This window comes from Protopterus annectens, chromosome 6.part0 (assembly GCF_019279795.1).
Source record: "Protopterus annectens isolate FY-2018-M chromosome 6.part0, PAN1.0, whole genome shotgun sequence".
In the NCBI taxonomy this organism is placed as follows: Eukaryota; Metazoa; Chordata; order Ceratodontiformes; family Protopteridae; genus Protopterus; species Protopterus annectens.
In genome coordinates, this window is record NC_056737.1 from 1,402,943,444 (window position 1) to 1,402,959,365 (window position 15,922).

Here is a 15,922-nt window from a genome sequence, read left to right on the forward strand (position 1 = left end):
ATTTCTGTGTTGAGGTTTAAGTCTCTTGCTCTCGTGGCTCTGATGGATTTGGATTTTCTGAGGTGGAGCATGTCCATTAATTCCGGATTGGACATGGCCTTGTACGTCAGGCACAGATCACCTCTGAGTAGGCGGTATGCGACTGAATAGAGCTGGAGTTTTTTTAGTCGGGCAGCATATGACATATGTTTAAAACCCTTTATCCTCTTGGTGCGGAACTTTTGGGGTCTTTCCAACTGCTGCAGGTGTCGGGTAAGATACATCCCAAATGGGGCATTGTACTCAGTCATTGGCCTGATAAGAGAAGAGTACAGGGGCACAATGACCTCTCTTGATCTAGATGTGAAACCCTTCATGATGAGGTGGGCAATATAGAAGGTCTTCCTAACCACTTTGGCAATGTGAGTGTCAAATTAGAGGTTACTGTCAACCTGTGTCCCTAGGTCCCTGATTACCTCTTCCGTACTTAATGGATTACCACCTGTGTGGTCATTTGTAAGTACCCTGTTTTTCCCAAAGGGTATGACTATACATTTTTTGGTGTTCAGCTTAAGGCCATGGCTCTGGCACCAATTATCCATTTCTATGAGGCCTCTCTGAAGGATGTTTGTGTCCGCTGGAGTATCAATTATGGCACCCAGTTTGCAGTCATCTGCAAACTTTGTCAGCCACAATCCACCTATGTTTGCCTGTACCTCGGAAAAATAAATGCCGAACAAGAGGGGACCCAGGACTGAGCCCTGTGGGACACCGCATGTGACCGGCTTAGAGTCTGACATAGCTCCAGCAACTCTGACCATGTGGGTTCTGTCCTTCAGCCAGTTTGCAACCCATCTTGTGACATATGGATTTACATTTAAGCTGGTGAGTTTGTCTATGATGCTCGAGTGGGGTATTGTGTCGAAGGCTTTTGCAAGGTCAAGGTAGGCTGTGTGAACTGCCTTACCCTCATCAATGGCCTTAGTGACTGTTTCAAAAAAGTCGACCAAGTTCAAAAGGCAGGATCTGCCCTTGACAAAGCCAAATTGGGTAGGATCCAATGTCTGTAGGTCCCCAATGTCTTTGTTTATGAGTTCCATAATGATCCTCTCCATAGCTTTGCAGACCAGGCTCGTCAAGCTTATGGGGCGGTAATTTCCAGGGTCCGTAGAAGCGCCGCCTTTGTGAAGTGGGACCACTGTTGCCGTACGCCACTCTTTGGGTACGTATCCAGTAGTAAGGCTAAGATTAATTAGCAGCCTTATGTGTGGGTTTAGTTCCTCTTGGAGTTCATTTTGCACACAGCCCGGGACACCGTCCGGTCCCATTGATGCTGTGTTTTTAGCTTTAGAGAGGGCGGCTCTCACCTGGGCATCTGAGATGTTTGGGAGGCTACACTCTGCTGGGATAGTTATTTCTCCTTTTGGGGGGGAGGGGGAGGAGAAATTTGCACTGAACCTGTCTGCCAGAATGTTGGCAATATCAGTGGGTTCAGTGTATTTTGTGTCATTTTGGACTAACTCTGAGCATATCTGGGAGTTTCCACCCAGGTTTCTAACATAGCTAAAGAAGGCCTTGTGATTGTCTTTTGTATCTTTTGTGATTTTTCTCTCAAAGTTGGCCTTGGATGATTTTATGAGTGATCGTAGTTTTTTGCTAGTACTGATCAGAGATGCCATCCCTTTTAGGGATTTTGCTCTGTCATGTAGTAGCTTCCTCCTCCTGTTGTAAAGTTTGTTTATGGCTGGGGTCCACCAGACCGGGCACCTGCCTTTGGGGGAATGGGTCTTGGTTTTATTTGGGATTGCATGATCCATGCATTCTTGAAGGTGCCCGTAGAAGGCATTTGTAAAGGATTCAGCAGTGTGGGTTGTGGTTTCCTCTGGCCCAGGGTCCTTGAAGGATACCACTTCAGTCTTAAGAAGTGTGAAGTTGGCTTTTGAGAAGTTCTTCACTGTGGTCTTTTGTGCAGGGGGTGGGGGCGGGATGTGGATTTCCAGTGAGATTAATTTATGGTCTGATCTTACCATTGAGGGATATACTTCCGGTGTGGAGCATTTTGTCCCCATGTTTGTGATGATCAGGTCAAGTATATTGTCTCCTCTTGTGGGAATGGTGACTAGTTGTTCCATCGCATTTGAGTTTATGAATTCTAGGAACCTTTGGGCTAGGGTGTTGGGGCTTGAGTAATGTTCCCAGTCTATGCTTGGGTAGTTGAAGTCTCCCAATATGATGGTATTTGGAGAGACATTCATACTCTCCAGTGTCTTCAGGAAGGCTGTGTGGGGTTCCTGAGTTTGAGAGGGTGGTCTGTAGCATGCTACAAACTGTAAGACAGTTTTGTCTATGGTTAGTTGCACCTGGATGGTCTCCGATGCTTCGTGCGTTGCCACTAACCTGGAGGTATGGGTATCTTTGATGAATATGGACACTCCCCCTCCTTTTGTGGTTCGGTCCAAGTTTTGGGGCCGGAAAGCATGATATGAGGTAAAACCTGATAGTGCTGGGGTGCTTTCAGAAGCCTTGAACCAGGTTTCAGTCACTGCACAGACATCAGTGTTCTCCATACTGAGGAGGGCTTCGAGAGCGTGCATCTTGAGGTTTAGACTTCTGGCATTGAGCAGCATTACCCTTAGTTTTTTTCCACTTGTGTTTTCTAGGGAGGTAGGTTTGTCATTTGAGCCTTGCCTAAAAAAGGCACTATGGGGGTGGCAAGAGCCTTGGCCAATATCCGGAAGCCCAGGGGTGACAGGTGCAAGCCATCCCTTGCGAAGCAGCGTGGCTTGTCGAGCATGTCATCCCAAGCAGACAGACATTGGATCCCCTTAGAATGACACCAGTAATTAAGCCAGTTGTTAAAACTGATCATTTTGTCTTTGTACTGTGGCATCATTCTTGGTGAGGGTAAGATGCTGCTCAGGGTCAGGGTCATACCGGCCTGGGCTACATAATCAGAGAGCTCCTCTATGTCTCTTTTCATGTAGTCCAGGGAGGTACGTCTCAGGTCGTTCACACTGGCATGTACAATGACTGAGTCATATTTGTACTTGCTGTGGAGTGACCTGAGTGCTTGTTTATGTGGCGGATTCTAGCTCCCGACAGGCAGCTTACTGTGACCTTTAACTTGTTCAGTCTGGTGAGCAGGACGTCAGTGTGTCTGACTATGGAGTCACCTATTACAAGTGTGTCTGGCATGTTGTTTGGCCTTAAGGGCTGTGACTGTTTAGCGCACTGACTTTGTGAACTATGTGTTGCATGTGCTATGTCTTGAGGTGGCGGTTGCTTGGGTGTCTGCTTTGGAGGCCTCTGTTGTTTTGGTAGATTTTTAATCAGCGCCTCCGAGTATGTTTTTGTGCGTTTATGTGTTTGGTTTGCAGTTGTGATAGTTCTATGTGAGACTGGGTTTGTGGTGTGCGTGGTTACCTTCTCCTCCTGACTGGTCTTGCCAGTATTGAGTTGAGAGAGCTCAGCCTCCAGTTTTGCTATATAGTTGAATCTCTCGCATATATTTGTATTTGTTGGGAGGAGGAGAGGGTTGTCTGTGTACATGAGGCAGTTGTAACATTGCCTCAAGATTCCCAGATTCACCAGCTGAACAGGAGAGGACGCCAGCAACTGACCCATCGACATGCTAGAATAGTGAAAAAGATTGCTGTGTAACTGAGTCAGAAAGGACCTATAGGGAAATGAGTACTCAAGGGAATTTAGGTGAATGAAGTACTTTCTTTTGTTTTAAGAGTGCTTTACCTGTATAAAAAATGCTTTAGGAGCAAGTGCTGGGCTTTTCAGATAGAGTAGAGCAGTTCTAAGGGAAAAAAAATTGAAAAAGAAGAGCAGACCATAAAATAGTTTAAACTTGATTAACCGGCACTGCCCGATGCTCTCTCTGAGCAAACTTTTCAAAAAGGGCTAGCAGGGGTTGAGAAGAGGCAGAGATTTACCCAAAAGGGGCCAATAACTACAAGTTGCTGGGCTGGAACCACTCCTCTAGGGACAAATAGGCTGCTCAGTGCTCCCCACTCCCACTGGTGAACAAAGAAGCTTCCTCTTATCCAAATAAGGATATGGATAGCACAGGAACTAAGACAAAGCCCAGAGATCAGCAAAATCTGAAGACTGGACTATTCTAGTTCAGAAAAGCGGGAAAACAAGGATTTTTTTTTTTTTGTTTGTTTTTCCTTTTTTTTACAGAGACAAAAGAAAAAGATACAGTAGCAAACACTAAATACTATAAAACAGCTAGCGCACTTGAGTGTGTTAGCCTAACAGTTAAATTAAACAAAAATAACTTTTTAAAGTGCAAACAGTTAAGAATCTACACAGGTACAGTATAAATAATATGCAGAGCTGTTTTTAGGCAAAATGCAGTCGAGATGCAGTTATTAAAGCGAAAGCCAGAAAAAATACTTAAAAATCAAGGAAAGTCACTCTTTCACTCTCTGCTGCTTGTAGAACTCTGCAGGACACCACGAGGAGCTGTACTGAGTCGGATACAAGTGCAAATGCTTGCAAAAACGGGCTTTATAGCAGGGGGTTGAAAAGAGCCAGGAATTGACCCAAATTGGCCAATAAACTACAAGTTGCTGGGCTGGAACCACTCCTCAAGGGACAAATAGGTTGCTCAGTGCTCCCCACTCCCACTGGTGAACAAAGAAGCTTCCTCTTATCCAAATAAGGATATGGATAGCACAGGAAAACAAGGATATTTTTTTGTTTTTTTTTTCACAGAGACAAAAGAAAAAGATACAGTAGCAAACAGTAAATGCTATAAAACGGCTAGCGCACTTGAGTGTGTTAGCCTAACAGTTAAATTAAACAAAAATAACTTTTTAAAGTGCAAACAGTTTAGAATCAACACAGGTACAGTAAAAACAATATGCAGAGCTGTTTTTTAGGCGAAATGCAGTCGAGATGCAGTTATTAAAGCGAAAGCCATAAAAAATACTTAAAATTCAAGGAAAGTCACTCTTTCACTCTCTGCTGCTTGTAGAACTCTGCAGGACATCACGAGGAGCTGTGCTGAGTCATATACCTGATGACTGTCTTCACTGTGTTCCATGGTGTATCCAATAAAACTTTTTTGTACCCTTCTCCTAACTAATACCTTTCAACAGTTAGATCTCTTTGATGCTTTGTAAGCTCTCTGAACCATGGCTTTTGCTGTAGCAGGCAACTGAGTAAATGTCAGGAAAATCCTACTAGGAGAGCTGAACTTTATTTGGGGTTAAAGTCTCTCTAATTTATGGCAGGTGTCTACCCAAGAAGACTGAATGCTGTAATTAAATCAAAAGGTGCTTCAACAAAGTATTAGTTTAATTGGCTGCACACACAACAAAGTATTAGTTTAAGGGTGGGCACACTTATGCAACCAAGTGTATTCATAGGTTCATAGGTGTGTACTAGGCTAATAGCCCTGGAGCCTTTACAGGCCTAGCCCATAGGATTACCCTGGCATTGTGCCACCCGACCCTAGTTCCCAGTGCCTCTGTCGAGTAGAGCCACTGGAGTGATCCCCGGGGTAAATTTTCTATTTCCCATCCACTCATCAGGACTTCTCTTGTAGAGGGCCAATGAGGTGCTCTGTTTGACATGTATGGGAAGTCTAATTCCATAGCATGAGCAGTCTCTGGGTTATGAACCTGTCTCTCCAGCACGTTCTGTTGATTGTGGTAATGAGGTTGATGTCTCTGGAGAGTGTGGTGTGATTGGGATTTCTTTAGATGTAGCATTTCTAACAGAGCTGGGTGAGACATGGCTTTGATGAAGACCAACAGCAATGCAAAGCACAAATTGTGGAACAAACCAAGCAAAACAGGAATGCAGGATAAAATTTATTCCGGTACCTCGGCCCCAACAGCCTTCAAAGGAATAACATATAAACTTCCAAATGCAGTATATATACTAATACTGCCAATTAAACATAATTACATATCATTGAAAATGATTAAGGCAACATCCAGTTTTAAAGGGACAAAACACAATTCATACTATTCCTATAGACTCTATGACAATAAAATGCCTATCAAAATATCTTATAATAATAGTTAAACATTTATATTAACTTCTAAGTTAAGCCCTCGAGGTTTTAATGTTCCATATTTTAAAATAAATCTACTTTCTAAATTCAGTAGACTTTTTAAGTAATTACCTCCAAAAGAAACATTAGGTTTTGCTAAAGCACTAAAAAATAATGAATCTGCAGACCCTTTATGTGTTTTTTGAAAATGTTCAAATATAGGACTGCTCATTCTTTCATTACGTACATCTCCTATGTGTTCTAATATACGATTTTTAAGTTGTCGCTTAGTTTGACCTATATAATATTTTGGTACTAAGCAATCACAACCAATGATGTAAACCACACCACAAGAGCAACAGTTAAATTTGTGTTCAGCAAAATATTTAACCCCATTTATAGTACTGCCTGAAAGATTCTTTACCCTCCTACATATTTAACATTTTCAATGATATGTAATTATGTTTAATTGGCAGTATTAGTATATATACTGCATTTGGAAGTTTATATGTTATTCCTTTGAAGGCTGTTGGGGCCGAGGTACCGGAATAAATGAGACATGGCTTTGTAAGTCAAGTAGAGATTGCCTCTAAGCAGGTGATATAAGACAGAGAATAGTTGGAGTGTTTTGAGTCTGTCCATATAGGACAAGTGTTTAAGGCCTAGGATCCTCTTTGTGAGGTACTTTTGCGGCCTCTCCAGTTGTTGCAGGTGTCTAGTGAGGTACATGCCAAATGGGGCATTGTACTCGATGACTGGCCTAATGAACGAAGAGTAGAGGGAGGCAATGACCTCTTTCTTCCTGGATGCAAAACTCTTAGTAATGAGATGTGCCACATAGAAGGACTTTCTGACCGCAGTGGCAATGTGGTGGTCAAAATAGAGGTTGCTGTCAACCTGTGTTCCCAGATCTCTTATAACGCCTTCTGTGTTCAATGGACTACCATCGATGTGGTAATTCATAGGAACTGGGTTTTTCCCAGTGGGGATAATGACACATTTTTTGGCATTAAGCTTAAGGCTATGGTTCTGAAACCAGTCGCTGGTCTCAGTGAAGCCTTTCTGTAGGATGTCAACATCACTTGGGGAGTTAATAATGGCTCCCAACTTGCAATTGTCTGCGAACTTTGACAGCCAGAGTCTCTTCGTGTGGCCTGGACTTCTGAGAAGTAGATACCAAACAGGAGAGGAGCCACGACTGGTCCCCGTGGGACTCCACTCATGACTGGTAGGCAGTATGACTTAGAGTCTGCTACTTTCACACTGTGGGTTCTATCTGTGAACCAGTTTGCAACCCACCTAGTGATATAGTGGTTGATACCTACCTTAGTGAGTTTTTCTGCGATTCCTGAGTGCGGAATGGTATAAAAGGCCTTGGCCAGATCAAGGCAGGCTGTATGAACCATCTTGCCTACATCCACAGCCCTGGTGACTGACTCAAAGAAGTTGACCAAGTTGAGTAGGCATAATCTACCCTTCACAAAACCAAACGGTGTGGGATCCAGAGTTGGAGATTCCCTATATTCTTGTTTATTAGGTCCATGATGATGTGTTCCATAGATTTGCATATCAGACTTGTCAGGCTAATGGGGCAATAGTTCTCAGGGTCTGTAGTAGCTCCTCCTTTGTGGAAAGGGATGACTACAGCAGTGCGCTATTTGGGAGGGACAAAGCCTGAGGTGAGGCTGTGATTAAACACGGCACACAGGTGAGGTGCCAATTCACTCTGTAGTTCATATAGAATACAGTCAGGGATATTGTCAGGTCCCATAGAAGCTGTATTCTTGGCCTTGGACAGTGCTGTTTTAACCTGTGCAGCAGTAATACTGGGTGCCTGACAATCTACTGGTATTGTGATTGGTCCTTTGGGGGGAGGGGTAAAGCTGGCACTGAATCTGTCAGCCAGTATATTGGCAATATCTGTTGGCTCTGTATAGGAGATACCATTGTGCAGTAGCTCAGAGCAAATCTAGGTATTGCCGTGGAGATTCTTTACATAACTATAAAAGGCCTTGTGTTTGTCTTATTGTAGGTTTTTTATTTTTTTATATTTTTCCCCTAACAGATTTGTTTGTTTTTCAATTGAATTGTACAGGTTACAGATCACATTAAAGGTGGGAAAAGTTTTGAAATGATTTATTGTGGTCTCATTTTTTTATGTCATAAAAACCTTCTATTTTAACAGGGGTATGTACATTTTTTATAGCCACTGTATATACCTTTGTGTACAATAATTACTGTTATATTGCAATCAGTAATATTTTTCCTTTAACGTCTTTTGCCTCCCTTCATGAAGCAAGAAACCTGTGTAGCTTTTGGTGCTCTAGCTGCTTTTTATTTCAGTCTCAACTTGAGCTCCTGACAGAACCTGTGGATGGTGCCGTTTAGCTTTGATAACCCAGATAGCATAGGCTACTACAACAGAGCTCTATTAGAACATCTACTACTTAAAAATGTACTTTTCCTTTCTGTAGACACACTTCCCTGAAAGGTCTGCAGGGTAATGGATGCTTCAGAGTGGCTGGAGCATCATGCATTTCCAAGAAACCTCTACAGATGCTTATTTGGATCTAGAGTATGTCACATTTGCTTTTGACCCATTCTTGTGAATATTACTTATGCTGCTCGGAAAGGCATTGATTTTAGGCCTACTGTTCCATGAAATATCACCCATACAAAGAGCATCCCGATTCCATTTTTGGAGGCATATCCAAAAACAGATTCCTTTGTCTTTTCTGTTATGTCATGTAAATGCAGGAAGCTTCAGCTTCTGGCTTGCCTGCTTCCCTGACACAAAATCCTTTATGTGAGATGCATTTGGAAGGAAAATCTGTGTTTCTGCTATCATGAGCCTTATTGCATGTTATTCAGTAGAAATGAAGTATGTGTATTGTGTGGGTAGGATGGTTCTTAACTGCTGTAGAAATATGTATTTGTCCAGCAATGGATTTCTGCAGAATGAGCCACTTGTTTTAGTGTTTTGCTCGCAAATGTGAAGGCAAGCCAGTAACTAAACAGCCTGTCTGAGTGGTGGGTTAACTGAGTAAAGAACTTCTGAAAGTTTTTCTTTGTGGTGATGGGATCTTTGACTTTAGAAAATGTCAGCTCAAGTGCTTGTCTGTGTGGGCACTTGTGTTACAGACACGATTGCCATTGCATACTTGGAATTGTTTGAAGCTGATGACACCAAGTTTTTGCATTATCAACCACTTGGTATGCACCTATTCAGCAGCATAGTGGAAGTTCAAAATAAAACGGATAGTGTGGTTGGTCTAGTGAAATATGTGTAGTAAAGGTTGGTCACAATGGTGAATAAGGGGTAAATGAGGTATCTGATACTGACTGGAGTACTGGAAGAAGAAGAAGCAGGTTTGGATTTAACTAAATTTCCTGAAAACCAAAGTGGAACTGTGGACAAGGGTTGTACATAGGATCATAGGAGTTTACTAGGCTAACAATTCTAAAGCCTTTTTTAAGCCTAGCCATTCATGCCCAAGTTGTCCCAGTTATCAATGCCCAGTGATCCTTAGGCCATCTACAAGCTGTCTCTGTCCATAACAGGCACAGAATTGAGAAGGTTAGAAGGTTGCCATTGCCTGTATCAGACAGTTTGTATAGTAAGTCCAGGGTGATTTTAGTACAGTTTGTGCCTGCATGTGAGAAGGAGCAAATACTGTTGCACTTAAAGCAACCAGGAAGGAGATTGGGTGAGTGGTGAATGTGGATCATTATTTTTTTGTATATAATTTTTCAGGTTGCATTATGTGGAAGCTTTTAGAAAGTGCAAAAGACGTAAATTAAAACCTAGATGGTCTTTTCCAGCTGTGTTGAAGTTTTATTTGCCAGAAGCAATGGCTGAGTTAAAGGAGTTGCCCATGGAATCATTTTAAGAAGTAATGGAGACTGAATGTTTGGAAGTGGGTATTCAGCTAGTTCTTCCAGCTTTGGTAGAAGAAGAAGAATGAGAGAAATGCAACAGGAGCTGGATGAAAAATACGATTATTTGGGGGTATACCACCCAGACAAAGATGGCATGAGAAAATTAATTCAGCTAAATATGTATTTATGGTCATAGGTGTAATAGAAATTAGGACTGAAAATGCCAGAGAGAAACAATCCTTAATTGTGTACAGTAATAAAAAAATGTGGCTGTTCACTAGAATCAGTGAAACTGAAGACTGAACCACTTTAAAAGATGAGTGCTCCTGTAACATCGATAATCGTTATGATAATTTCTGTGACAACTTTATTTTTCGTTAGAGAGCGTTAGTATTTTTGAAGGATACTCCTAACTTAGTAGCAGCAAAAATATATTCTGAATAATTTTACATTTAGGTCTTTGATGTAACTATGAAAATTAATGGCTTAGGATAAGGTCCTACTTAAGTTTTATTTATGTGGCCATTGCAGCTTCTTTGCTGAATGATGATTAAGTTCAGGCTGCTACTGTCTGAGCAGGACTTACAAAATAAAGCTGTGCCAAATCAGAGAGACTTCAGCTGTTCAGAGTTTTTCAGAGATGGCTGTCACAGCTGTGTGCTTGATGGTACTTTTTTATCATTTTTATAATTTATTTCAATCCTTTATATTTATGGACTGTAAGATGTCTGTTTACTGTGGCATTACACAAGTGTGTGACAAGTTGGGGTTCTGGTAACACTATCAGTTTTGTTGGATACCATCACGAAGAAAAAAATTGCTACATTATTGTTAGGGGCATCCAAAGTGAGTTTAATACTAGTCTCCAGTATTAATTTAGTAACACTGTGCATAAATGGTGAATACTTAAAAACTTGAATTTTTGAATTGAAGTCGAAATGAGTGGGAGAAATCAGTATTATTACTTGTATAGTGGTAAGAATGCTGATATGTAGGTGAAATGGTTACATTTCTGACAGCAATATTGGTGAGCTGTTGAACAAGGACAATTGAAATTGATTAGTTTAGAATTACCAAGTATAATTTCTTTAAGTGTTACTCAGAATGATTATGGGTAGTTTAACAAGACTGTGTTGAGTTAGGACTTCCTGTCATAATCAACAGAACAGGGAGAATATTGCTAGTCAGAATCTGAGAGCAAAGATTGAGGGTTGAGCAGTGGAAGTGGACATTAGGAAGCCATTTGTGCTTATTTCCCATAAAGAGTGAGTAATATTTTTTGTTGTTTTTTCTAGTTGTTACTGTAATTGAATGAATAACATATCGCTTGCCAGCAATGTTTCTGATAGCATTGGTGGTATAGTGGTGAGCATAGCTGCCTTCCAAGCAGTTGACCCGGGTTCGATTCCCAGCCAATGCAAGAAATCTGTATATTTAAGACCTGTGGATGGGAGATCGTAGGTTTACCCCAGGAATCATCTCTGTGTCACTGCTGGACAGAGGCACAACAAACTAATGGGCACAGTATTTTTTCATATAAGGGGTGGCGTAAGCCACAATAATTTGGGCTAGGCTTATAAATGCCTTAGGGCAGATAGCCTAGTATAAACCTAAACCTATGATGGGCAGGCTCAGTGTTAATAATCGACAATGGTGGAGGTATGATATGCCTGCAATGTAAAATTAGAAAACATTAAGAATGAAACATAGCTGCTTGTCTGTAATGTGCAAGGTAAAAGAGTTAAACTTTGTTCTTCGCTTCTAAAATATGAGTGAAAAAGGATGTCATAAAATGTATTATGTCTACTGAAATGAAAATGGTTTAAAAATTATTTAGGAAGTAATGTGTTTGGGTGGGTGGAAACACTGGTAAAATGCCAAAGGTTTTTGCAGCATTGTATTGTCTGTGGGCAAATGTGTCAGCCCTGTTTGCCTGAATGCTGATAGGTGGTTATGAGTATGTTGGATTAAAGCACCTGTTAAAACTGAGCATTGCAGCATGTGGAGATTGATACAAAAGAGGAGCAAAGCATACTTTATGAATGTGTGACTATTTTTAATAGGGTTAAGTCATTATGGTGAGGTTAGATAGAGGGTAGTAGTGAAATTATTGTCTCTAATATACATCCTTTTATTCTAGCTGTTATGGATTTAAAAATGAATTAGAAGCATAAACAACAAAGCATATATGCTAGTCTCTTGTTCTACGAGTAAGTGTTCTTGAAAGTAGAAGTTAAAGAAGGAAAAAAAGTGCTACATGATATAATAGCACAAATTTAAAAAGAGTGAGGTTTATTGATGTCCTTCCTGCCAAGGATAGCCGAATGTCTGATCTTAACTCCTTCCAGGCACCGTATGTCCGATGTATGCTGTGTCTGAAGCGTAGGGGTACATAAGTGATATACAAGCACCTAATCGTCAGAACAGTCTGAATGCTACTTTTTGAATTCTGTCTGCAAATCATTTGACACATTGATACTGCTACCAAATCTTTAAAAGATAAGTGCCCTGGCGTCTTTTCCTATTTTCTGTTTTAGTGTATTGTCTTTTACATGTCATCCAAGAAGGGAAAATGTTAGTGTGGGATGCAGATTCCCCATAAGATAGCCACCAGAAGAGCCTTTTTTGTCTAGGTGCTGCCCACGACCATACTCACTGTGAGATTTTGTCAAGCATTTGTGCCAAAGTCCTTGTGCAGCCAACTGTCTTCCCTTTCTGTTTGTTTAGAAAAAACAGTGAATGAAGCTTCCTTGGCTTCTGAATCCACCCATCCCCAGTGTTCAGCCACCACTTAAGAAACAATTTAAACAACATACTGACTCGCCTGCTGTGCAGCTTCTTCCAGATGTTTCCATCAGTTTGGATGAAGAACTCCGGGATCATCCATTTCTGGTGTCAGCCCCCACTTTGTTGCAACCCATTTGGAGGCCATCACGGGGCTGCCAACCCAGACATCTGCTCAAACTGCCTACATCTATTGTAGATAAGGAGGGGGAACTGTGGCTGATCATTTTGGATGGGCCCTAGGGGGATTCCTCAGATTCTTGTTAGGAAGTTCCTGGTTCCTTTATTGAAGACAGACAAGGCTGTGAACCACCCAAGTTTGTTAGGGCTGATGTTGCTTTGAAAAAGAAACAGAAGATTAAACATGTGGCTCCTGTAGCTAAGGATCACACAAAGTAGCAGGATTTCACTCAGGGTCTTTTCAAAGCATCTGTTCGTTCATCTGTTCCCTGGTCCTCTACTCCTTCTGAGTGTCCTCAAGATTCTGATTCTTCTAAGGAGGATGTGGACTTAGATTCTGGGGAAGAGTCCTTGGCTTACTACTCTCACATTCATTCCCCTCTTGCTCTCAGGTCTGAAGAAGAAAATTCCCTTTCCCCTGATTCCCATATTGAAGAGTTGTCTTTTGGTGACAGTATTATATGTGTGATGGAACATTTTACATGGGATTGTTCCCAGATTTCTGATATCCAAAAAGGGGTACTATGACCTTTTGCAGATTGATTCACCTCAGCTTTCTGCACTCCCACCAGTTTTGGATACTGTCTTAAACACTTTCTTCTGCATCTCAGGCTGCTGACTCTCAGTCTCCTGTTCCAAAGAAACCTGACAGTTTTATAAAGTTTCTGATGCTTAGACGTTTTTATGTAAAAGCCCTTCTGACCTTGCAATTATTTCCCTGGCTTCTGATAAGCCTTCTAAACTGCTGTAGTCTTCTAAGCTTTTATCTTCTGACAAGGATAGTCGAGCTATGGACAGGTATGGTAAAAAAATGTACATCTCTGCCACCTTAGATTTCGGAGCCATAAACCACAGACCTGTACAATTAGATATGTGCTGGCTCTTGTTTCTGAACTTTAAGGTGTTATATCTCACTTGCCTGATTCAGAAGCTAAGTCCTCTGCTATTTCTCTTTTGAACTGTATTTCCCAGGTAGCTTGCCACTCTATAAAATGTAGTTATGATGTTGCTGATACTTCCTCTAGTGCAGCTACATCAGGGTCAGTTACGAGGAGGTATTCCTGGTTGCGGCTACAGTCCCTTCCTGAAGACATTGTCTAATTTGATGGACTGTTCAATGTACAACCAGAATCTCTTTAACTCTGCTCTACCTGGGCTTTTCAAAACCTTGCAAGGTCATGCAGAATCTTAAGTAGATCTTCCTTTCTTCAATTCTCAAGTTTCAGAGAAATTACCCGCAAAACCTTCCTTTCTGTGGAAGGAGCAGAGATAACCTCTCAAGACTAAGAGGTCTTCCAAGAAGGTTTTTAAGTCTTCTCAGTGCTTTAAGGGTCAAAATCCTTCTTTTCCTGACAAGTTTGCCTCTATTGGAGATTAAACATCTTTTGCCCCTCAGCCAGATTTCCCTTTTCCTCAGATTCACGTTTTTTCCCAATCTGTTAACACACAACCACAGACTTGTGGGCAATTTCCTTCATTCAAAAAGGTTATTTCTTGGTTTAGAAGTAATTTTCTCTCTCTTCAGGCATTTTCCAACCTCCCTGTTACCAGCTTCCTCATTTTCCTTCAGTTCTTCAAGACGTTTTGGTTCAAGGAACCATTCAGCCAGTTCCGCCCTCTCAGCAGGGTAAAGGATTTTATTCCAGTGTGTTTGTAGTTCCCAGGAAGAGGGAGGGTTCTTGTTGGCCCATTTTGGATCTTTTTTTTCTCCACACATGCTCAGAAGTTCCCTCTTTTAAGATGTTCTCTCTCCAGTCTTTTGCTTCCCCTTGTTATTTCATCAGGCTTATCTGGTATCTCTGGATTTCAAGGATGCTACCCTTCACATTCCTATTCATCCCCTTTTCAGGAATTGTTTTACATTTCTCTGCTACTTCCTTACTTTATCGGTTTTCTACATCTCAAGGGTCTTTCACAAATGTCTGGCCCGTCTGGTATCCTTCTGCAAACTTCATGGAGTTCAGATTTTCCTTTATTTACAGGACCTGTTGATTCAAGCTCTCCTCTCAGCACCTCCTCCTTCAGAATCTCTAATGCACAATGCTTCTTCTTCCCAGCATGTGGTTCACTGTAAATCTCAAAGTCTGTTCTTACTCCTTCACAAGATCAAGTTTTTCTGGGTTATAAGATTCATACCTTGCCAATGATGGCTTTGCCTCCTTCTCCCAAGGTCCTTTCCTTGACAATCTATTTTCATTCTCTTCATCCTCTGCAGAAGCTGCCTGCAAGATAGTTTCTTTAAGCTCTGCAGTTTTTGGCATCCACCATCCATGTGGTTCCTTTCACCAGACTCCACATGAGGAAGTTTCAGTGGTATATCATAACTGTTTGGCTTCAACATTGCCATCCTCTGGATCTTCTCATCCCTCTCTTTCCTTGACTCAAACTCAAATTCCTCTGGTGGGATCATCATATTTCTCTGAATTCCAGCCTTTCTGTTCAGGTTCCTCTTCCCTCTCAAGACCTGCACATATATGCTTCTTATCAGGGTTGGGGGCCTCTTCTAACAATGTTCTGGTCCAGAGGCTTTGGTCCTCACAGAAACTACTGGGTAATATCAACATAAAAGAGAGAAGAGCTCTAATACTGATTCTACATGCTTTGCATTCTCTTTGGGTTGCAGGTCCTTTGAGAATTTTTTCAGGCAACACCACAGTTATGTGGTACATAAAAAGTAAGGGGGAACAAAAGTTTGTCATCTTTGCAGGCTAGCTCTTCAGGCTTGGGATTTTGCATTCAGCCATCAACTAACCCTTCAGGCAGTTTACATTCCTTCAGAGCACAGTCTACTGGTAGACAATTTGATCAGGTTTAGGGCAGAGCCCCATGAATGAATACTTCACAAGGAGATTTTTCTGGACATTGTACATCAGTGGAGTAGTCCTGAAGTAGATTGTTTTGCTTCACACTCTGAGCAGACAACTTCTAAGTTCTGTCCCAAAGTGCCAAGGCCTCTGGTTTGGAAAAGTCATGCCATGTCCCTTTCCTGGAAGGGGATGTTTCTGTATGCCTATCTTCCTTCTCCCTCTGTTACCAAGTGCCCTGTACAAGATCATGTGGGATAGGCCCAAAAACATGCTGGTA

General features: G+C 41.6%; 1 protein-coding gene and 1 non-coding gene across 5 annotated transcripts in view; both read left to right on the top strand.

The window, feature by feature from the left end:
- RAB3GAP1 (RAB3 GTPase activating protein catalytic subunit 1) overlaps positions 1-15,922 on the top strand; it is a 2,239,542-nt gene that overhangs the window by 1,036,446 nt on the left and 1,187,174 nt on the right. The gene's annotated exons all lie outside the window — the stretch shown is intronic.
- TRNAG-UCC lies at positions 11,223-11,294 on the top strand. Its single transcript has one exon. It is a non-coding gene; the product is annotated as a tRNA-Gly (tRNA).